The sequence below is a fragment of the Chiloscyllium punctatum genome, chromosome 2 (assembly GCF_047496795.1).
Source record: "Chiloscyllium punctatum isolate Juve2018m chromosome 2, sChiPun1.3, whole genome shotgun sequence".
Taxonomy (NCBI): domain Eukaryota; kingdom Metazoa; phylum Chordata; class Chondrichthyes; order Orectolobiformes; family Hemiscylliidae; genus Chiloscyllium; species Chiloscyllium punctatum.
Genome location: NC_092740.1, coordinates 71,404,605 through 71,427,293, shown reverse-complemented (window position 1 = coordinate 71,427,293; position 22,689 = coordinate 71,404,605). Strand labels below are relative to the sequence as shown.

The window sequence follows — 22,689 nt, the reverse complement described above, 5'->3', positions numbered from 1 at the left end:
TGGAAAGGCAAATCAGGAAAGTGCTTACACACTTAGTGGTAAAGTCCTGGCAAGTGTTGCTGAATAAAGAGACCTTGGAGTGCAGGTTCATAGTTCCTTGAAAGTAGAGTCGCAAGTAGATAGGATAGTGGAGGCGGTGTTTGGTATGTTTTCCTTTATTAGTCAGAGCATTGAGTATAGGAGTTGGGAGGTTATGTTGCAGCTGTACAGGACGCTCATTTGTCCACTTTCGGAATACCATGTGCAACCTTGGTCTCCCTCCTATCAGGATGTTGTTGTGAAACTTGAAAGGGTTCAGAAAAGATTTATGAGAATGTTGCCAGGGCTGGAGGGTTTGAGCTATAGGGAGAGGCTGAATAGGCTGGAGCTGTTTTCCTGGAGCATCAGAGGCTGAGAGGTGACCTATTCCTCAAATTATAAAATCATTATAAAATCATAAGATAAACAGACAAAGTCTTTTCTCCAGGTGGGGGAGTTGAGAACTAGAGGACATAGGTTTAGGGGGAAAATTTAAAAGGGACCTAAGGGGCAACATTTTCACGCAGAGGGTGGTGCATGCATGGAATGAGCTGCCTGTGGAGGTGGTGTAGGCTGGTACAATTACAATGATTTAAAAGGCATCTGGATTAGTGTATGAATAGGAAGATTTTAGAGGGATAAGGGCCAAGTGCTGACAACTAGATTGAGTTTAGGTTATATGGTTGGCATAACATGTTGGACTGAAGTGTCTGTTTCTGTGCTGTACATCTCTATGACTCTTGGAATAGCATCGTCTAAAGCCAAAGAGCAGGCTTTATGAGATCTTTTGTTGCACAGAAAGGATTAATTAGTGACTTCACAGTGCAGGTGTCCCTGTTTAGTGGATTATAATATGATTGAATTGTACATTCATATTGAGGGAGAGTAGTGGGGGTCCAAGACTAGTATTTTAAACTTAAACAATAGCAATTAACAGGGCATGAAAGAAGTGAATTGACAAATTAGATTAACATATAGTTCAATCGAGATAAACTGACAGATATTTAAGGGAATATTTCAGAATACATGAAATAGATACATTCTGAAAAGAAAGAAAAATTTGAAGGGAAGGGCCCACTATCCGTGGCTGCCTAAACAAAAACTACAGATCTTTTTAAACTTAACAAAAACCACATAAATGCACAAAGATAGATAACAGGTCAAAAGATTGGTCAGAATGTAAAATGCAAGAAAATAAAACAAGATTAATAAGGAGGAAAGGAAGTAGAGTAGAAAGCTAGCAAGAGTTTCTATAAATATTTAAGGAAAGGCAAGTTAAAGTAAGCTATAGAACAAGAGTCTCTGGAATTGATTATCAAAAAGAAAACATCGAATATATTGACCAGGTATTTTGCATTAGTCTTCACTGGACAGGACATAAATAATATTAGAAAGAGCTGTAACTCAGGAAATGGAAGGAAGCAGAGAATTTAGGAAAATTATAGTCACGTCAGAAAAGGGATACAGAGCAAACAGTGGGATGGCTTGGTTGTTGGCTGGGCAAGCATTTTTTGTCCATTCCTAGATGTCCTTGAGAAGGTGGTGGTGAGTTGCCTTCTTGAACTGCTACAGTCCATGAGCTCTAGGTAAACTCATGTCATTGGAAAAGAATTCCAAGATTTTAGCCCACTAACACTGAATGAATGGCAATATATTGCCAAGTCAAGAGTGGTGAGTGGCTTGGAAGAGAACTTTCAGGTGGCAGTGTTCTCATGTGTATGTGCTGCCTTTACCCTTTGGTCAAAGTGGTTATGGGTTTGTAAGGTGCTGTGTGGCAAGCGTTGGTGTATTTCAACAGATCCCCATGTGGATGGTAGTCAGTACTGCGATTGATTATTAATAACAGATGTGGATGTTTTTGGTCAAGGTACCAATCAAGTGGATTGTTTTGTCCTGGCTAATGTCAAGTTTCTTGAGTGTTTTTGAAATTGCACTCATCCAGGTAAGTGTGGTATATTCCATCACACTCCTGATTTGTGCCTTGTAGATGGTGAATAGGCTTTGTGGGGTCAGAGGTAAGTTACTAAATGCAGTATTCCTTGCCTCAGATGTGCCCTTCCAAACACAGTATTTATATGGCGTGACCAGTTCAGTTTCTGCTTAATTGTAACCCTCAGGATGTTGATAGTGGGGAATTCAGTGATGTAATGTGAACATCAAGGGTGCTGGTTAGGTAGTCTCTTATTGGAGATGGTCATTGTTGGCGTGGTATGAATGTTACTTGCCACATCTCAGCCCAAGCCTGGATATAGTCTGGATCTTGCTTCATTTAGATATAGGCTACTTCAAAATTTGAGGTGCTGTGAAGAGAGTCGCACCTGCTTAACCTTTGCTCCTAAAAGATAATTCCTCCATAGCAGGAATCATCCTGGTGAACCTCCTCTGAACTGCCTCCAACAAAATAATATCTTTCCTTAAATAAGTGGATCAAAGCTGCTCAGAGTATTCAAGCTATGATCTGACCAGCATATTATACAGTTGCAATAAGACTTCCTTACTCTTATACTCCAACTGCCTTGAAGTGAGAGCTGACATTCAATGAGCTTTCCTAATTACCTGCTGCACTTGTGTGCTAGCTTTGTGTTTCATGCAAGAGCACCCCCAAGTCCCTTTTTATTGCAGCTTTCTGCAGTATGTTTCTTCATTTAAATAACCTGTTTGTTTGCTCTTCCTACCAATGTGAACTTTACATTTTTCCACATGATACTCCATTTTCCAACTTGTTGCCCATTTATTTAATCTATCAATACTTCCCTAAAATGTTTGCATCCCTTTCACAACTTGTCTTTCCACCTATCAAAGGTTGTTCAACTTTTAAATCTTTTGAAAGAGAAGGATTTAAATTCCTTTGTTTAGAAGACAGAACTTTCACTGAATTCAGTAAACCACAGTGCCACTAACATTTGAATGGGATCTGTCTTGACTGCACAATTTATTTAAAAAATACACGGTCTGTGGAGTGTTGAACCACAGTTTGTCTATGATCTCATATTTACCCCATGTTATTCCTGAATGCTCGAATCTAATGATCAAATACATGCTGTCAATAATTTAGAAACATTACCCATGTTTAGTATACCTATACCTATTTAGTCATTCTTGTTTATTTTTCTTTGTGTCTCAAAATATGGAATCCTGTCACATTTTACTTTTGGTTCTTACATATATTCTATTTTTTAATAGACAATGGTCTAGTCATAACAATTTGACTTGCAGTATGTCACGGGGTAAACCCTCCTGTTTAATTTAAACTAGCAACACAGAAAAGATTTACCCTACACAGTCATCTGTGAAAATTTGAGAGACTAAGTAAAAGTTCACTTTATTTCTTAAAGTATAACATATTAATTAACTAACTATTTACAACTCCTTCCTCTAATCTATCTTTTACTTTTCCTTCTATAATACTAGTCTAATAAAACGCTTGATTAAGATTTACTGAAAAATTCAAATTTCAAAGCCAGCCAGCAGTCAAATCTTCTCTTTATATCTTCCTCTGTAGATTTGCTCTCTAGATTGGTGTTGATGTTTCTCTGTGCAGACTCCTTCTCTAGACAGGTATCTCTCAGAGTTTTGATTAGCAGCCTATATTTGTTGGTCTTTTGGCAATTCTCCCCCAAGTGTTCATTTTTTTCCCAGTCTTATATCCCCAAAGCATCAGATTGTGTCATTGGGCTTTTAATATTGTCAATATACTAAATTCAAATTTGATTGGAGTTTGGTACTGTTTGGGGAATAATTTAAATTGATTGGCCTAATTCAAATTTGGTTTTTTTGTCTCCAGGCAACCAGCTGCTGGACCAAAGGTTACATTGTATCTTGTTCAGAACATTTGGTGCTGTCAGGTAGTTCTTCCAGCTTTTAACTTTCTTAAAAGGTACAATAAACCCATGTCTTCATAACACCTCCCCCTTAAGGAAAAAATGAACCATGAAAAGAGAGTTTCTATTTTTTTTTCTAATATATTACCCTAACATACAGACACTTTAATATAAGTTCACCTTAACTTCTTCCTATATATAACATTAAATATAAATTGCATCTAAACTTTATCAGTTAAATCCACAATAATGCATTTGTGATTACATTCTTACAACCTGTAACATGGACAATTTTTAAATTAAATGCCTGGAACATAAGACTCCAACCCAATAGAACTTTAAAGACAATATGAAACTAAGAATGTAAGAGGATTGTGATCTATATACACCACCATCTCTGACACATGGTTTGTGACATACACATTCAAATGTTGTAAGGCCAGTACCAAACTCAACAGTTCTTTTTCGATTGTGGAGTATTTCCTCTGGTGGTTGTTGAACTTCTTCGAAAAGTAACCAACTGGTATTTCAATCCCATCCTCATCTTCTTGTAGGAGTACAGCTCCAACTCCTATGTCACTAGCATCAATGGCAACTTTTCAAAATATTTTAAAGTTTGGTGTAGGCAAAACTGGTTTGGTGGTTAATATTGATTCCAAATGGTCGAATGCCTCCTGGCATTGTTCTATCCACCGAAACTTTGCATTCTTCTTCAGCAAATGGGTTAATGGTGCCACTACACTGTTGAAGTTTGGAACAAACTTTTGAAAGAATCTGCTGAGTCCTAAGAATCGAAGCACCTCTTTCTTGGAGATTGGTTGTGAAATTCCTCAATGGCTTTTGTCTTTGCGTTCCGTGGGGTCAACCTTCCATGACCCGATGTTATGACCCAAAAACGTCACCTCTGCTTTCGCGAATTCAGTTTTATTTAAAGTTTACCAGTTTTGCTTCTTGTAGTCGTTCAAAGACCTCTGCCAACTGTACCATGTGATCTTTCCAGGATTTACTAAAGATCACTACATCGCCCAAATAGACTGCACACAGTTTGTTAACTCAGCCACAACTCTGTTCATGAGTCTTTGGAATGTGGCAGAAGCATTCTTTATTTCAAAGGGCATTACTTTAAATTGGTTAGACTAGATTCCCCTCAGATCATATTCCCTCAAGTGTGGAAACAGGCCATTTGGCTCAACAAGTCCACACCGACCCTCTAAAGAGTAATCCACCCAGACCCATTCCCCTACATTTACCCCTGACTAATGAACCTAACACCATGGGCAATTTAGCATGGCCAATTCACCTAATCTGCACATCTTTGGATTGCCAAAGGAAACTGGAGCATGCAGAGGAAACCCATGCACACACGGGAAGAATGTGCAAACTCCACACAGACAGTTACCCGAGGTGGGAATCGAAGCGGGGTCCCTGGTGCTGTGAGGCAGCAGTGCTAACCACTGAGCCACTGTGATAAAGCCCATTTGGGGTGACAAATGCAGAAATTTCTTTTACCGTTTCTGAAAAAGGTACCTGCCAGTAACGACGCATTAAGTCCAACTTGGTGATGTAACTGGTGACTTTTATACAGTCCTCCAATCTAGGAAATGGATGAGTCCGATTTTGTGATGGTGTTGACCTTCTGATAATCTATGCAGAATCGTTGAGTCCCGTCCAGTTTGGGAACTAATACAATCAGCGAACTCCACTTGCTCTGGCTTGGTTCGATGATGTCCTTGTCAAGCATGTCCTCCACCTTCATTTAGACCTGTTTGACTTTGAAAGTATTAAGCCGATAGGAGATGTTTTATCAGAGCAGTATTTCCGAAGTCTCCTTCATGTACAATAGCATTAGTCCTCCCCATCTGATTCTTACATATGGCCTTATACTGCAGTAACAAATCTTTCACCTGCATTCTATGCTCCTGAGACAGATAGCTTACTAATCTATCCCTCTCAAGGACTTCTTCATTTTTAATCTATTTTGAGACACATCAAAATCCACATCATCTGGATTTGACTTCTCACTCTGCAGGGAAGTAGCTAATATTGTTTCAACATGTTCACATGACATACCAGATACCTTTCTTTTCCATCTGGCATTTTTACTTAGCCTTTCAGGATTAAACACTTCTGTCTGACCCTCTGTCTGTTCAGGTTTTTCCTGCACCATTACATCAAACAGGGTATCCACTAACTGAACCTCAACTCCTTCATCTTTCTCTTTACTTTTCACTATATACTGTGACTTATGATAGTGGGATCCGATTACTTCAAAGTCTGGGAAAATATTAGGATAGTTTTGTTTTAAACCCCTCAGTTTCTTGGTCTTCCCCACAACAAGCGGTGTCACTCCCACCTTGGATCCTGCCAATACATTCCCAAGAATAAACTGAATTCCTGGAACTGACACGGTGTAAAATCGCTCCCACTGTAACTTCCCCAGTCTTGGGCTGGCACTCCAACCTGATCTTACATGGGGAATGCTAAAATTTCTGTCCATCTGTCTCACAAATTACCACACTCTCAGGTAGCAAATCAGAAACAGTGCATATTCGCTCATCCCTTACTATCAGTGACTGGTTAGATCCTGGATCTAACAAAATTATAACCTCTTGTCCTTCTCCCCCTGTTCTTTCTGAGTAGAGTTGACCCACAGAGGTGAATTCTTTGTAGAGATCAGGTCCTAACTCCATACCTGGCCCTTGCCTAGGTTGTGCACTCCTGCAGCTCCTCGGCTCTTCTTGGGGTCTCCTTCACTAATGACACTAGCTTAGCTTCTTTTACCACATCTTTTTCCGTAGTGCCTTTATTTAACGACCAGCACTGTGACTTTACATGTCCCACTTTATCACAGTGGAAACACCTGAGGCCTTTCACTTCCTTTCCACCCTCCTGGGCTTCTTTATTCTGTGATAAAATATTACCAGTGTATTTGAATCTTGGTTTAGTAGTGTAGGATCTCCCCTTTTCCCAACTTCTATCCCTCACAGAACGAAATACTGGCCAGAAGCTTGTCTTATACACCAACATGTGCTCATTGCTATTCAAATCTGTCTAAACCAGTTCAAATCTCAAATCCAAGACCCAAACTGTTCAAATCGCAGACAATCTGTGGCCTGAACAGACTCCTGAAACGACAAGAAGGTGTACTTCAGCCTGCAAGAAGGCAGCAGTCACGACACTGTCCATTCAGTCCAGAAGCAAAAGTGAACCTCACAACTTAACATTCTACCTTGTTTTTTGCATTGGCATCTCTATCTTTGAGAATGTATCTCATCTTTTAATTCAGCATTTTACAACCTTCAATACAGGGTTCAATAATTTCAGACTGTGAACTCTGCTGTCTCTTTCTCTGCAGTTCAATTTTTCTTCTATTCTTACTTTCAAACAGCAACACACCTGCTCTAGGCTCATCTTTTGTTTCTTTGAATTATTTTTTTGCTTTTGATTATTCCCTTTGATAGGCTCAGAGTCATTCACTCTCCTTTAATCCACAATGTCACAGATCCCTTTGTCCTTGTCCCATTCACATCTCAGTCAAAATCTATTTCTAAAATTTTACCAGTTCTGAAAGGTCATCAACCCGAAATTTAAATTCTGGTTTTCTCTCTACAGATGTTGCCTGACCTGACAAAAATTTACAGCATTTTCCATTCTTGTTTCAGATTTTAACCATGCTCACTATTCTTCTTTTCGTTCAGCATGCACAAGTTGGCTGATTGAAAGAAAAGAGTGCTGATCCTAGATTTGAATATGTAAGACACTTTCAAATTTGAAGATATCTTAAACTTTGAAACATACTAAGCTGTCATAAGTCTTTTCAATATTTGTTCATAAGACACGAGCATTGATAACTAGGACATCACTTATTTTCCATTGTCAATTGTCTTGGATAAGGTTTTGGTGAGTGGCCTTCTTGAATAGCTGCAGTTCACAAGAAGTAGGTAAACCTACAGTGCTAAGAAACGGAAATTTCAGGATTCTAACCCAGTGACAGTAATGGAACTGTCATAGAAACATCCAAAACAGTAGCAGAAGTAGGTCCTCTGAGACTTTGACTTCTCTGCCATTCATGATAATAGCCGGTCTTCCAATGCAGTATCCCATTTGTGCTGTCTCCCTCTACCCTGTGAACCCTTTACCCTCAAGAACTATATGTAATTTTCCTTGAAAATATTAAATGTTTTGCCCCAACCACTTCCTGTGACAGAGAATTCCACATGTTCACCATTCTCTGGGTGAAGAAATTCCTTCTCATCTCAGTCCTAAATGGCCTACCCTGTATCCTTAGACTGTGGCTGCTGGTTCTGAACACCCTATCAGGAACATCTTTCTTGTGTTTACCCTTTCTAATTTTGTTAGAATTTTACAACTTTCTGTAAGATTCTCACCTCAATTGTATAAACTCCACTAAACAATTCAGTCTCTATTTTTTTGTCAGTCTGGTCATCCCAGAAATCTCGCTGGTAAATCTTCACTGCACTTCTTTCACAACCAGAATACTCTTCTTCAGATAAGGAGACCAAAACTGCACACAACACTCCAGGTGTAGTCTCACCAAGGCCCTGTACTCAAATTCTCTTGCAATGAATGCCAATAAGTTGAGGTGTCAAGTGATCATATATTGTTAGTTTTAAAATAATTATGGAAAATGATACACCTGATCTAAAAGTTAAAGTTTGAAATTGGAGGAAGGCTAAATTTTGTTGGTATTAGCAAGAACTTTCAAAACTGGATTGGGGCAGATAAAGGGTTGGCTGGAAAGTGGAAAGCCTTCAAAAATGACATAACAAGAGTGCAGAGAGATAGAATGTTCCTGTTAGGATGAAGGGCAAGGCTGGTAGGTATAGGGAATGTTGAATGACTAGAGAATCAGAGTATAACAGAATCTTGATCAGATGGGCCAATGAGCTGAGTAGCAGCAGATAGAGTTTAATTCAGATAAATGTGAGGTGCTTCATTTTGGATGGGCAAATCAGGACAGGATGTATACACTTAATGGTAAGGTTCTGGGGAGTGTTGGTGAACAAAGAGACTTTGGAGCACAGGTTCATAGTTCCTTGAAAGAGAGGTCGTACATAGATAGAATAGTGAAGGCAGCATTTGGCACAGTTGCCTTTATTGGTCAGTGCATAGAGTATAGGAGTTGGGAGGTCATGTTGCGGCTGAACAGGACTTTGGTTCTGCCACTTCTACAATATGGTGCGCAGTTCCAAAGGATATTGTGAAACTTGAAAGGGTTTAGAAAAGATTTACAAGGATGTTGCCAGGGTTGGAGGGTTTGGGCTATAGGGAGAGGCTGAATATGCTGGGGCTATTTTCTGTGGAGCATCAGAAGCTGAGGGGTGACCTTATAGAGGTTTATAATATCATGAAGTGATTGGATATAGTAGACAGGCAAGGATTTTGCCCAGAGTGGGGAAATCCAAAACTACAGGGCAGAGGTTTAAGGTGAGGGTGGAAAAATTTAAAAGGAACCTAAGGGACAACGTTTTCATGCAGAGCGTGGTGTGTGTGGGGAATGAGCTACCAGAGGAAGTGGTGGAGACTGGTACAGTTACCACATTTAAAAGGCACATGAATGTGTATATGAATAGGAGGGTTTTAGAGGGACATGGGCGAAATGCTGGGAAATGGGACTAGATTTAGATAGGCTATCTGGCCAGCATGGAAAAGTTGAATCGGAGGGTCTGTTTCTGTGCTGTATATCTCTATGACTCTCAGTGGAGGTTCTGGTCAAGAAAAAGGAGAAAGAATGTCAGATGTAGACAGCAGGGATTGAGTGAATTCCTAAAGGATTATAAGGGCAGTAGGAATGCACTGAAAAGGGAAATCAGGAGGGCAAAAAGGGAACAAGACAGCTTTGGGAAAATAGGGTTAAGGAAAATCCAAAGGGTTTCTACAAATACTTTAATGGCAAAAGAGTAACTAGGGAGAGAATAGGACCCCTTAAAGATCGGCAGGGCTGCCTATGTGTGGAACTATAGAAAAAAGATGAGATTCTAACCGAGTATTTTGATCAGTGTTTACTGTGGAGAAAAATAGGGAAGCTAGAGAACTTGGAGAAATGAAAAGCAATATCCTGAAAAGCCTCCATACTCAAGAAACTATCCTATATTAATCTAGTCCCATTTGCCAGCATTTGGCCTGTATCTTTTTACATCCTTATTCACATATCCATCCAGGTTCTTTTAAATATTGTAACTGTACCAGCTCCACCCCTTTGCCTGGCAGTTCATTCCATACACACACTACTCTCTGCATGAAAATGTTGCCCCTCAGATTCCTTTTATATCTTTACCCTCTCACCTTAAACCTACATCCGCTAGTATTGGACTCCCCCCACCTTGGCAAACATATTGGCTATTCGCCCTATCTGTGCCCCTCATGATTTTATAAACCAGTAAAAGATGACCCCTCAACCTCTGACACTCCAGGGAAAATAGCCCCAGCTTATTCAGCTTCTCCCTATCACTCAAACCCTCCAATCCCGCCAACATTCTTATAAATCTGTTCTGAACCTTTTCAAGATTCACAACATCTTTCTTATAGCAGAGACACCAGAATTGAACAGAGTACTCCAGAAGTGGCCCAACCAGTATACTGTACAGCCACAACATAACCTCCCAACTCCTATGCTCAGTGTACTGACCAATAAAGGCAAAGGCACCAAACCTTCACTACCCTGTCTACCTGCATCTCCACTTTCAAGGAACTATGAACCTGCATTTCAAGGTCTTTTTGTTCGGCAACACTCGCCCTGCCCTGACTTGCCTGAACCAAAATACAGCTTATATTCATCTAGATTAAACTCCATCTACCACATCTTGGCCCATTAGCCCATCTGATCAAGGTTCTGTTGTTCTTGGAGGTAACCTTCTTTGCTGTCCACTGCACCATCAATTTTGGTGTCATCTGCAAACTTACTAACCATAACTCCTATATTCACATCCAAATCATTTATATAAATGACAAAACATTATGGACGAAACACCGACCCTTGTGGCACACGACTGGTTGTAGACTTCCAGTCCGAAAAGGAACCCTCCACCACCACCCAGTCTCTTCCCTCCAAGCCAATTTTGTACGCAAATGGCTAGTTCTCCCTGTATTCTATATGATCTAAACTTGTTAACTAGTCTACCATGCAGAACCTTTTTGAATGCCTTACTAAAGTCCATACAGACAACGTCCACCACTCTGCCTTCATCAACTTCTTCAAAAAACTCAAATCAAGTTAATGAGACATGATTTCCCACGCACAAAGCCATGTTGACTATCCCTAAGCAGTCCTTGCCTTCCCAAGTACGTATAAATCCTGTCCCTCAGAAACAACCTGCCCACCACTGATGTCAGGCTTACCATCTATAGTTCCCTAGCTTTTCCTTACCACCAGATTAGCCAACCTCCAGTCTTCCAGCATCTCACCCATGGCTATCGATGATACAAATATCTCAGCAGTGGGCCCAGCAATCTCTTCCCGAGCTTCCACAAAGTTCCAGGGTACACTTGATCCAATCCTAGGGATTTGTCCACCTCTATGGATTTTAAGATGTCCAGCACCACCTCCTCTGTAATATGGACACTTTTTAAGATACTGCTATTTATTTCCCCAAGATCTCTAGCTTCCATATTCTTCTCCACAGTAAACACCGATGCAAAATACTCATTTAGAATCTCTCCCATCTCCTGCGGTTCCACACACAGTTGGCTTTGCTGATCTTTACGAGGTCCTATTCTCTCCCCAGTTACGCTTTTGTCCTTAATGTACATGTTAAAATCTTTTAGATTCTCCTTAAACTTGTTGGCCAAAGCTCTCTCTTTCCCTTTTTGCCAACCCGATTTCCCTTTTAAGTATACTCCTATTGCGCTTATACTTCTCTAGGGATTCACTTGATCCCTGCTGTCTATACCTGTCATATGTTTCATTCTTTTTCTTGACCACGACCTAAATTTCTTTAGTCATTCAGCATTTCTACACCTACCAACCTTGTCTTTCAACCTAGTAGGAAATGTACTGTATCTGGACTCTCGTCTCATTTTTGAAGGCTTCTCACTTTCCAGCTGTTCCTTTATCTGCAAATATCTGCCAATCAACTTTTGACTAATACTATCAAAATTGGCACTCCTCCAATTTAGAATTTTAACTTTTAGATGGGATGAGGAGAAATTTCTTCACCCAGAAATGGTGAGGCTTTGGAATTCATTACCAAACAAAGTGGTTGATGTCAAAACATTATTTTCAGACAGGAGGTAGATATAGCTCTTATGGATAGACAGATCATGTTTGAGATGGGCATGCAGGGGGAGAGAGAGAGAGAGAGAGAGAGAGAGAGAGAGAGAGAGAGAGAGATTAGGGTATCAGACGTGATGGCACATTGATTGGCAGAGCAGGCTCGAGGGGTTGAATGGACTACACCTGCTCCTATCTTCTATGTTGCTACGTTTCTATGTAACTTATTCAATATGATCAATTAATGTACATAGTACTTCCGCTGAGATCTAACACGTGTCTTGTACAAGTTCAAAAGCACCTTGTTGCACTTACTCTCTGACCCTAACAAGGGGACTCTATACTGCTCTCTCCACCTGTACTGTCACATCAATGATCTGTGCAAATACTCATCGGTCCCTCTGTTCCTGTATCACCTTCAGAATTAAACTCCTTATTTAACATTGTTTTTCAATCTTCTTCTGACCAAATTACATCACCTGATACTTTTCTGCATTGAAGCTCATCTGCCAAGCTGCGCACTCCCCCAGCTTGTCAATACTTTTTGGAATCCCACACTGGCTTCCTCTCAGCTTACAATTCTTCAAAATTTAGTGACATCTGCAGACTTTGAAATTGTCCCCTGCACACCAAGATGCAATTAATTAATTTCTATCAGGAAAAGTAAGGGCCCCAGAACTGACCACTGGAGAGCTCGACTACAAACATTCCTCCAGCCTGAAAAAACATCCATTGACTGTTACTCTCTTTTTCCTGCCACTCAGCCAATTAAACATCCTTGTTACTACTGTCCTTTTTATACCATGATCTATAACTTTGCACACTAGTCTGTCATGGAACACCATCATACACATTCTGGAAATCCATATACCACATTAACAGTGTTACCTTCATCAAACCTGCTACCTCTTCAAAATTTCCAGCAAGGTCGACAGAGTTTCCCCTTTATAAATCCTGTTGATTCTTCCTAATCAATTCACCTTTTCCATGTGACTCCTAATTTTATCCTAAATAATTGTTTCAGTAGTTTCCCTACCAGCGAAGTTAAACTAACTGATTTATAATTTCTGGGATTATACTTACAACTTCTCTCAAACAAGGCAGTAATGTTTGCAATTCTCCAGTCTTCTGGGACCCCCAAGTTTAAGAAAGACTAAAAGATTATAGCCAATGCCCCTGCAATTACTGACTGAAGATGACTGACACAAACATCAAAGGCATTGTGAGAAAAACTTTCTGATGAAATGAGTGGTTAAAATCTGGTTTGCACCTTATTCCAAATAAGTGTAGGATTACAGGAAAACTGAGAGAAATTTGGACTAGTTGACTTGCTCTTAGGGAGCCAGCACAGACATGAAGAGTCAAACGCTTACAGCACAGCTGAAGGAAATTCTAAATACTCATATGAAATACTCTACCTAGAAAGAGGTTCCAACTACACTCCAGAAGTTCATCACCAAACAAGACAAAGTGGAGTGAATTAATGGCAACAAATTCACAAACTTAAAACATTCACTTATTCCAACACAGATGTACATTGGCAGCTTTATGCTCCATCTACAAGATGTACTGCAGCAACTCAGAGGCTCATTCAACAGCACATTTCACACTTGCGACCTCTACCACTGAGAAAGACAAAAGGTATCAGATGTATGGCACCAAATCGATTGCAGGTTCCAAGAAGCAGTTCACCACCACCTCCTCAAGGACACAAGGATAAGTAATAAATGTTGGCCTCAGCAGCAACATCCACCACATTCCATGAAAAAATGAAAACAAAAACAGCAAGGATGACTCCTCACCTTTCCTAGAAAGATAGGAGTGAACCATGTGGATATTTATAAATGCAGCAATTTCAAGTCAAGATTATTAAAACGAGCTTATTTCAGATTAATTCTATCAGCTGCCAAACTAGGATCTGAACTTGGTGCTCCAAAGCATTCATCTAGTAACATCACCACTACACCAACCTCTCCTTACTGACAATTTGATCTGATTATTTATTTCAATACAACATAGGTTGAAAATATTTGTGTTTTGTTCTATACATCTCAGTCCAGGGAAGCTACCGCATTAATGTCACATGCCAATGGAAGTTTGTGCCTAGATGTCATGGCATCCTTTGATACCATTTACTGATTGCACACTTTTCATTCAATTAACTTGTAGCCTCATATTCAAATACACTTGTACCTTTTAGAAGGATTTTAGCCATTGTCAAGGAGGGAGAGCAATTTGTCTATTGAACCTTAAATCAGTTGCTTTTCATCTCTCTAATACTTATTATCTGATGCTATTAATAGAGTCAGAGTCATAGAGGGGTACAGCATGGAAACAAACCCTTCTGTCCAACTCATCAATACTGACCAGATATCCTAAATTAACCTTGTCCTATTTGCCAGCATTTAGCCCATCTTCCTTTAAACTCTTCCTCTACATATACCCATCTCGAATGGTGTAACTGTACAAGCCGACACCACCTCCTCTGCCAGCTCATTCCATAAACTCACCATCCTCTAACTTAAAAAGTTACCCCTCAGATCCCTTTTATACCTTTACTTGCTCACCTAAACCATGCCCTCTAGTTTTGGACTCCCCTAACCTGGGGAAAAGACCTCGGCTATTCTATCCATGCCCCTCATGATTTTATAAACCTCTATAAGGTCACTCCTCAGCCTCGGATGCTCCACAGAAACTAACTCCAGCCTATTCAGGTTCTCCCTGTAGCTCAAATCCTCCAACCCTGGTAACATTTTTGTACATATTTTCTGACATTTTCAAGTTTAATGTCAAACATCAGATTTTGTTACGTGGATACAATGTCCTAACTTGGTAAATTGCACATAAGATGAATATTTTTGGAATATCTGTTTATGTTTCACTTCAAACTCAACATGTGCGTTTCTTACGTAAGGTTTATTCAACAGTATATATCACTAGAGAATACATCAATGCTTAGAAAATTACTTACTCAAGTTATTACACCTGGAATTACAATTCTACTTTGTGGTGTCAAGGTATTTCTTCACTTCACCTGAAGCACTTACTGTTTTTAAATTGCTTAATTGCAGGAAATCTCACTTCTAACATAATAAGCAAGCTGCCCCAATTTTGTAGAACAAACACAGCTAACAAGAGTCTATGGCTAACACATTCACTGTAGGGTCAGAATCCTCATGATCTGCATGACTTGTTCAGATTCATCATGATTTTCATCATGATTTTCATCATCATCATGTGTCATTTTGAGGTCTCTGCCACTTTACTCAGAGCAGATCAGCACAAAACAATGTTTTGTGTCTCACCAGAACTGTATACATTAAATATTCCTTAGGTCTGGCTCATTTGCTCATTACTGTCATTTGAGTTTGTTTTTTGCTCTAAGAATCAGATCTGATAAAGGAGCCATTCACCATCATCCTGTCGGTCTTAAATCCTGCCATTGTATTCATGACTGCATTTGGTGTCTGGACTATTTTCAAAAATTGATAATCATCGAGTCTATAAAGTTTGTGTCACCTGAGAATATCTTATTTGTTCCATGAAGCTGAAGGAAATTACTGTTTTCCATCTTTTTAAAGGCAGAAGACATCTGATCTGGAGATGTTTTTTTCTTAAGAACTGGACATCAGTTAAAACCAGTTGCCTGCCAATTTGCAGTATCTTTGCACTGATCCAGGGATCCCCAAACTAAATTTTCATCTTTCAGTTAAATCATCACTATCTCACAGATAGATATCCATCTCACAAAATAAACACTACACATAGATTTCTCTTTAACAGAGTAATAACCTATGATGTGTCCAATTAATTCTTCAATTGGTTTTGTGGTTCAAACTCTGAGGACACAAAGCAATCAAATTAAATTTGCTCTCTGCCCATTTTCCCCAATGGGCACTGAGATTTTAGCTTTATTTTCTTCTATTTCCAACTTTCACCTTTAAGCTATCATCCTCGACTACCGTGTCCTACTCCAGAATACCAAGTGAAAGACAGAACTGGAGTTTAATCTTGTTGCATTTTGTGTTGTTATGTACAGAAACACATGTTACAAATATAGACCATTCCAACAGCCATAGTTTCAGCCTACAGCACAAGTAAATCCATGGTTAATGTTCACTACCCAAATATAAATATTCAACTACAATACAATTAACATTAAGCATTTCATAAACTAAAAGTTCAACAGAACTGAAAAATGTAAGATGCATATATTGCAATCTCACTGACATAAACATGTTTAACTTTATAGGAATAAACAGAAAATTTGTTTTTATATTCAACAGGTCTGGCAGCAATGGAAAAAGTGTTAAGAATTGGTTTGATGGCCTTCTGATGTTAATGCCATTGACATGAAACATTAAGTTTCTCCCTGCAGATACTGCAAGTCCTGAGTATTTCTAAAATGATCCACTTTTATTTCAAATATCCTGCAAACACCTGATCACTCATTTTGTATTAATTATTTTGTTAACCTTGCATTACACACCAAATTCATCTTAACCTCAAAAGACATTATTGACCTAACAGGGGAAAGTATCGAATAAAATATTGTTATTTTCTTTGTTACACGTAAACGTGAAGTATAATCTTGTTCCTTACCAAGTGAGACTTTATTAAGAAATGACTGAATCAGCCTTAACACTTAAAAATGAAAAAGAACATGAGACAGACAATTACCTGGTCTTACTCCTAACAGATTTTAAAACGCTACCCTTTCAATATCCAAAGAGAGAACAAAACTGTTGTGTTTTTGAAACGTTAAACAAAAGCCCAGCGATGGTGCTAAAAAGCTTATATTTAAATTGATTAATTCTAAATTAATCTGCTTAATTGAAACAGAAACCTCGGAATTACGTATTGACCTTTTCTTTGGCTGATATGTTTACTTTTTGAAGTAGACCCCACCGTTCCTCTCTGTCCCAGTTCACAGCCCCGTTTCCACTCCGGTGAGTTCCTGCCCCAGCTCCCAGCTCCACCAGGGTCACAATAAGCAACGAACAGCTGCGCTCGGAGCAAAAACCTCACCGTAAAACGGTCAACGAGCAGGTTTACACACACACACCTTGTGCCGATACACCGATTATCTCTCGAAAACTCCTCCAGCCGCGTATCCCGTTTCTCCATGCGGTAAATTTAATCACACGGCCTTCCTTTCGTACTCCCTTTCTTCTTTCCTCTTTCATTCTGTACACTCCAGCGCCATGTTGGTTGAAACCGTTTCTTCTCGTGACGACCAGGGGGCGCACGTCCGCGCATGGGCAATAGCGCACCACCGCTGCAAACGCCAGGAGGTGGGTGTCCCCGGACGGCGCTGTGGTGTGTTAGCTTTGCCCGCTGGCTTACTACAAAATCATAGGTTTTTCCAAAGATTTTAATCGCTGATTTTCATTAATTATCTTGGCCGAAGGCAAACTGGAGCGCGAGAAGGGTTTTAGTATTTGGTGGTATCTCCCCGTCTGAAATAGGAAAATTCAGATGCCACAGAGAAAGGAGAGCCCAGATTCCTTATTTGTAACATCTCGCCATAGTCATCTGAAAAAAATGTTTTGTATGGTTTCTTGATAAATTGGAGGGATGGAGTGAGTGAGGGAAAGGTCCATTAATAGTGCAATTTTTATTGAGGATTTGGGTATATGAGAATTATTGAAGTGAGCTGGAGTGGACGCATATTGAAATGTTTTATAATTTATTGGATATCAAACATCAATGCTGGTTATGAACAACAATGGTAAGTCCCTTCATGCTAATAATAGTGCACATCATTAGTGATGCCTGATGACACGCATGGAACTAGCACCAAACCTGAAAGATTCTCAGAATGCCCTCTCTTACCCACTTATATGTGAAGTGTAAATAATTAATAAAATATTGTTGCTCATTAGTGTGAGGATGGATTCGACTCCTCAGCAACGGAATGATTTTATTACAATTTATATCAAAGCAGTTTTAGTTTCTAATATCTCAAATCACCAGCAAGGCATCTTTTAGGAAATAGGGATTGGAAAATCGGTGGTGCTATGTTATTATCTTCTCTCTGATATCTCACCTTTTCTGCTATTGAACCCACCTACCGCTAAGGTTTATGCTTTATTACTCTCATATTGTTTGCAACTTCTTCCCCACTCGCTGTCACCCAACCCAAAATCATTAATCCTGTGTGCCTCCTTGTGCTGCCTACTTCATTGCTCATTCAGGAGACTTCCTCACCTGTGCAGACAGTAATAACTGTGTCACCCAATTTCAACTCCCATAATACCAGCTTTGCACAATAGGGACAAAGAGTCAAAATGGATGGTGTACTGCCTTTCAATCAATTCCGTACTTCTTATTAGGATAGAATTTTGACATTGACTACCCCACGATGGGCCTGGGCTGTTATCAGAGATCACCTTTGACTTACCATGCTTGAAACCCTGAGCGAAGGCTTGTCTAAGGTAAGTGAATCAGAGATGTGCGGTAAAGGTTATTGGAGGCTGTTGCAGATTCCAATGTATGGACATGGGGTGTGTGTAGCCGATGCCTATGCAATGAACTGAGGTTTTGGATTCTGGTTTCCAAAATGGACGTCTTTCAGAGCAAGTCTGAACTGAGTCTATTTCCTGACGTTCAAGTGAGTTGGTGAGTTTGGTAAACTGGAGACTGAATATTAATGAAGCAATTGGGCAGTTAAGAAGGTTTAAGAAGATTAACAACCAATAAATCATTGTCAAATTGGCAACACACCTCTGTCAAGCAAGAATCTTGCCATGATCTTTGGTAAAAAGTAAAAAAAAAGACACAGGTTGCTCCTGACATTGAGATGGGCCTTACAGCACTTGTCACCAGATTTTTCCACACACCACACCATAACCCACATGCTCAGAAGCCTATAAACATCCACCCATAACCATTGTTTTAATTTAGGGAAGCACAGCAGGCAATTTTCTCACAGGAATATCTCACAAAAAGTAATGAGGTTTGTGACCAGATAATCTGTTTCATGCTGGTGATTGATTGTTGGCACACACCAATCCCATATGCTTTTCAAGCCATGAAATCTTTTATGTTTTCCTAAGAAAGCAAATGGAACCTTGATTAAACATCAGAAATACTATAATTCAACAATGCAACATTCCCTCAACATATAATTTTTGCTTAAATCACTGAAGCACAGCTGGAATCTATAAACGTTTTATTCAAAAATGCAAGTGCTATGTCTGGTAAGGTTGACATTGGACACAGCATTTAGTCCATGATCCATTTATGATCTCTTTGCCAGGTAAATTTCTTGATGAATGTGTGAAATTCCATCATGCTAAATACTGGGGCTAATGTCTCACACTTTATATTGGAATAGTTGGCTTGTGCAGATGGTAGTACTTTTGAGCAAAAAACGGTAGTTTTTTTGTCTTGTAAAAGACAGTCACCTAGGCTGTTTTACAATGCATCTACTTCCAAAATCATGTCTTTCTTGGGATTATCAGCTTATTTTATACCAACGGTATGGTGTGTCAGGTTGATAAAATGAAAGGCTTGATCATCTTCCAAAGATGTTCACTTCATTGATATGTTTGTGTTCATTTGGACAACTTTCTATGCTGCCATCATTTTGGTGGTGTATCGCATCATTGGTCACTTGGGTCTTGTTTGGCATTTGAGCTGGCAAGGTGCTTAAAGGAAAGGCAGTGCAAGGCAGGGATGATACAAAAATCCAGATAAATTCAGAACATGTGAGTGCTAAGACAGCATGCAAAGACCCCAAAGATACAGCCTGGTCACTGTGTGAACTGGTGCATGTCCCTAAGCAAGAAGTATCCTTACTACAGCATTATAGTCATAGATGCCGCTACAGTCTATGGTGTAGCATTGAAGCGCAGAAGCATCCTGTAAATGTTCAAAGTTTGTGAGAAGATTTGTAGCTCAGGTGCTTGTTGTTGTGGTTCTGTTCGCCAAGCTGGGAATTTGTGTTGCAGACGTTTCGTCCCCTGTCTAGGTGACATCCTCAGTGCTTGGGACCCTCCTGTGAAGTGCTTCTGTGATCTTTCCTCCGGCATTTGTAGTGGTTTGAATCTGCCACTTCCGGTTGTCAGTTCCAGCTGTCTGTTGCAGTGGTCAGTATATTGGGTCCAGGTCGATGTGCTTATTGATTGAATCTGTGGATGTGTGCCGGGACTCTAGGAATTCCCTGGCTGTTCTCTGTTTGGCTTGTCCTATAACAGTAGTGTTGTCCCAGTCAAATTCATGTTCCTTGTCATCTGCGTGTGTGGTTACTAAGGATAGCTGGTCGTGTCGTTTCGTGGCTAGTTGGTGTTCATGGATGTGGATCGTTAGTTGTCTTCCTGTTTGTCCTATGTAATGTTTTGTGCAGTCCTTGCATGGGATTTTGTACACAACATTGGTTTTGCTCATGCTGGGTATCGGGTCCTTCGTTCTAGTGAGTTGTTGTCTGAGAGTGGCTGTTGGTTTGTGTGCTGTTATGTGTCCTAGTGGTCGCAGTAGTCTGGCTGTCAGTTCGGAAATGCTCCTGATGTATGGTAGTGTGGCTAGTCCTTTGGGTTGCTGCATGTCCTCGTTCCATTGTCTTTCCCTTAGGCATCTGTTGATGAAATTGCGCGGGTATCCGTTTTTGGCGAATACATTGTATAGGTGTTTATCTTCCTCTTTTTGCAGTTCTGGTGTACTGCAGTGTGTTGTGGCACTCTCTTCTCTCTTCTGAACAGAAGTATTGAATCTTTTGAACTGAGAACCTGAACCTTCTGAAGTTAAAATAAAAGTGGAGAGTTTCAAATAAAGTTAAACAAAAGTGGTTTTTCAGTCTGCAGTAAACTTAAATGTATAAATGATCCACTCATTTTCCCAGGCACTTGACTATAATCATATGCTTTCTTGGAATTGATGCATTTAGATCACATGATTTTCTGACCTTTTTAAGTAAAAACTTCATAGAACTGACGCATGTAGATCTGTCTCTATTTAAAAATCTAACCCCCAGGATTTGGTATATGTCATATAACTTTCATCACAGTATTTAACTCAAGAATGGGGTGAAACAGTGCAGTGTCCTACCCTCCAATCTATTTTGTAACGTCTTCTACCTATACTTTCCTTGATGTCATAGCAGGACTGTACCTTCAGAAACAATCAAGTCAGAAACTCTTTAACCTATGAAGAATAGATTCAAAAACAAAAGCATACCCTGATCAGTGAACTTCTGTATGCTGACGATGCTACATTGTTGAGAGTTAAGCAGTTCTTAAACGCTCATGGATTGTCTGTCCCATGCCTGTTCATGTTCTCTATCAAAACTGGTATCAAGAAAACTAATTAGGGGAAAGGATGTTGTGACTCTGCCTGTGAACAAATTCCAGAACATGCCACTGTAAGCAGTCAATACATTCTTGTGTCTTGGATCTGCAGTAACAGACATCCTGTCTCTTGACAAAAGGTACAACAGGTCTTGAGAGGCAGCTACCAATTTTGGGTGACTAACATGACTAGGATGGAAAAGAACAAACTGGCCCACAGCATTCGGTGGCTTAACTATAGGGCTGTAGTTTAGCACATAGCTGTATGGCATGAAGCTTCAACAAATTAAACATATCAAGAAAAGAGGCTCAATAAGTTCCATCTTCAATGTTTATAATTCTTGGCATCACATGGAAAGACATAGACATCAACAAAGCTGTTTTTTTACCTCAGGCAAACAAACCAAGCATGCTAGTGCTAATCAAGAAGATCCATTGGCTCGCACAGAATGTAAGATGGCAACATCACGAAGGATATGTGAAAGAAGGACTAGCAGGGCACGCTAAGGTTCAAGCCAAATACTGTATCCTGTAAAAAGAGGCATGCAAGCCTTCAATCACAACACATTAGAAACTCTTAGCTGATGATCTGTACAATAGTGACACCACAATTCACTACCACAATGACACGTGGTTTCAGAATCTTCAAAGAAGATGCAAACAATGATTAAGCAAACATCATCCCACTCTTGCAGCAAGCAGAGTTTCACATGTGGCAGACTTTGCATTTTTCAAATTGGTTTGTTTAGTCTTCAAAAGAAGAGTAATGAATGATCTCAGCTGACCTCAATTAAGTTCTCAGGCTGCATTCCCATCTTTTCTTGCATATTGTATGGTGCCAATTACTCTTGGGTGGCCAACAAAGTTCTACCTGTCTGAGCTTATCCAAAACTCCACTGCCTATGTCCTAACTTGTGCTAAATCCCATTCACCCATTATTCTGTACTTGTTGACCGCCTCCTATTTAAGCAGTGCCTCAATTCTAATTCTCACCTTTGTTTTCAAATCCTTCCATGCCTTCACTCCTCCCTATCTCTAATTTTCTTCATCTTCACAACTCTCCAAGACATCTTCAACCCTCTGATTCTGCCTGCTTGAGGATTCCTGATTGAAATGATTCAATTATTGATTGCTGTGCCTTCAACAGCTTGAGCCTTCCTATAAATCTCTCCTCTCTGAACTTCCCTGCCCTTCTTTGTTCATTTGTGCCCCATTTTCATACTGGGTCTCATTCCCAAATTTTCATCTTTCCCAATTTTTATCTCTCCTAAGCCCCATTCCTTATCCCTCCCTCACTCACTGAACCTGTATTTCTCTCTTCCCGAATCTTCAC

At 39.8% G+C, this 22,689-nt stretch overlaps 2 protein-coding genes across 6 annotated transcripts in view; one reads left to right on the top strand and one right to left on the bottom strand.

Annotated features, from left to right (window-relative positions):
• The window catches only part of apc (APC regulator of WNT signaling pathway), a 191,408-nt gene extending 174,115 nt beyond the window's left edge, over positions 1-17,293 (bottom strand). For all 3 annotated transcript variants that reach the window (XM_072583698.1, XM_072583716.1, XM_072583726.1), the window contains exon 1: positions 17,135-17,293. The gene's annotated coding sequence lies outside the window, so the exon portion shown is untranslated. The remainder of the gene's footprint in view (positions 1-17,134) is intronic.
• A 69-nt stretch (positions 17,294-17,362) lies between these two features.
• The window catches only part of epb41l4a (erythrocyte membrane protein band 4.1 like 4A), a 338,117-nt gene continuing 332,790 nt past the window's right edge, over positions 17,363-22,689 (top strand). Inside the window, exon 1 of one of the 3 annotated variants that reach the window (XM_072583690.1) lies at positions 17,363-17,428. The gene's annotated coding sequence lies outside the window, so the exon portion shown is untranslated. The remainder of the gene's footprint in view (positions 17,429-22,689) is intronic. The other 2 variants (XM_072583689.1, XM_072583685.1) reach the window with 2 other exon arrangements.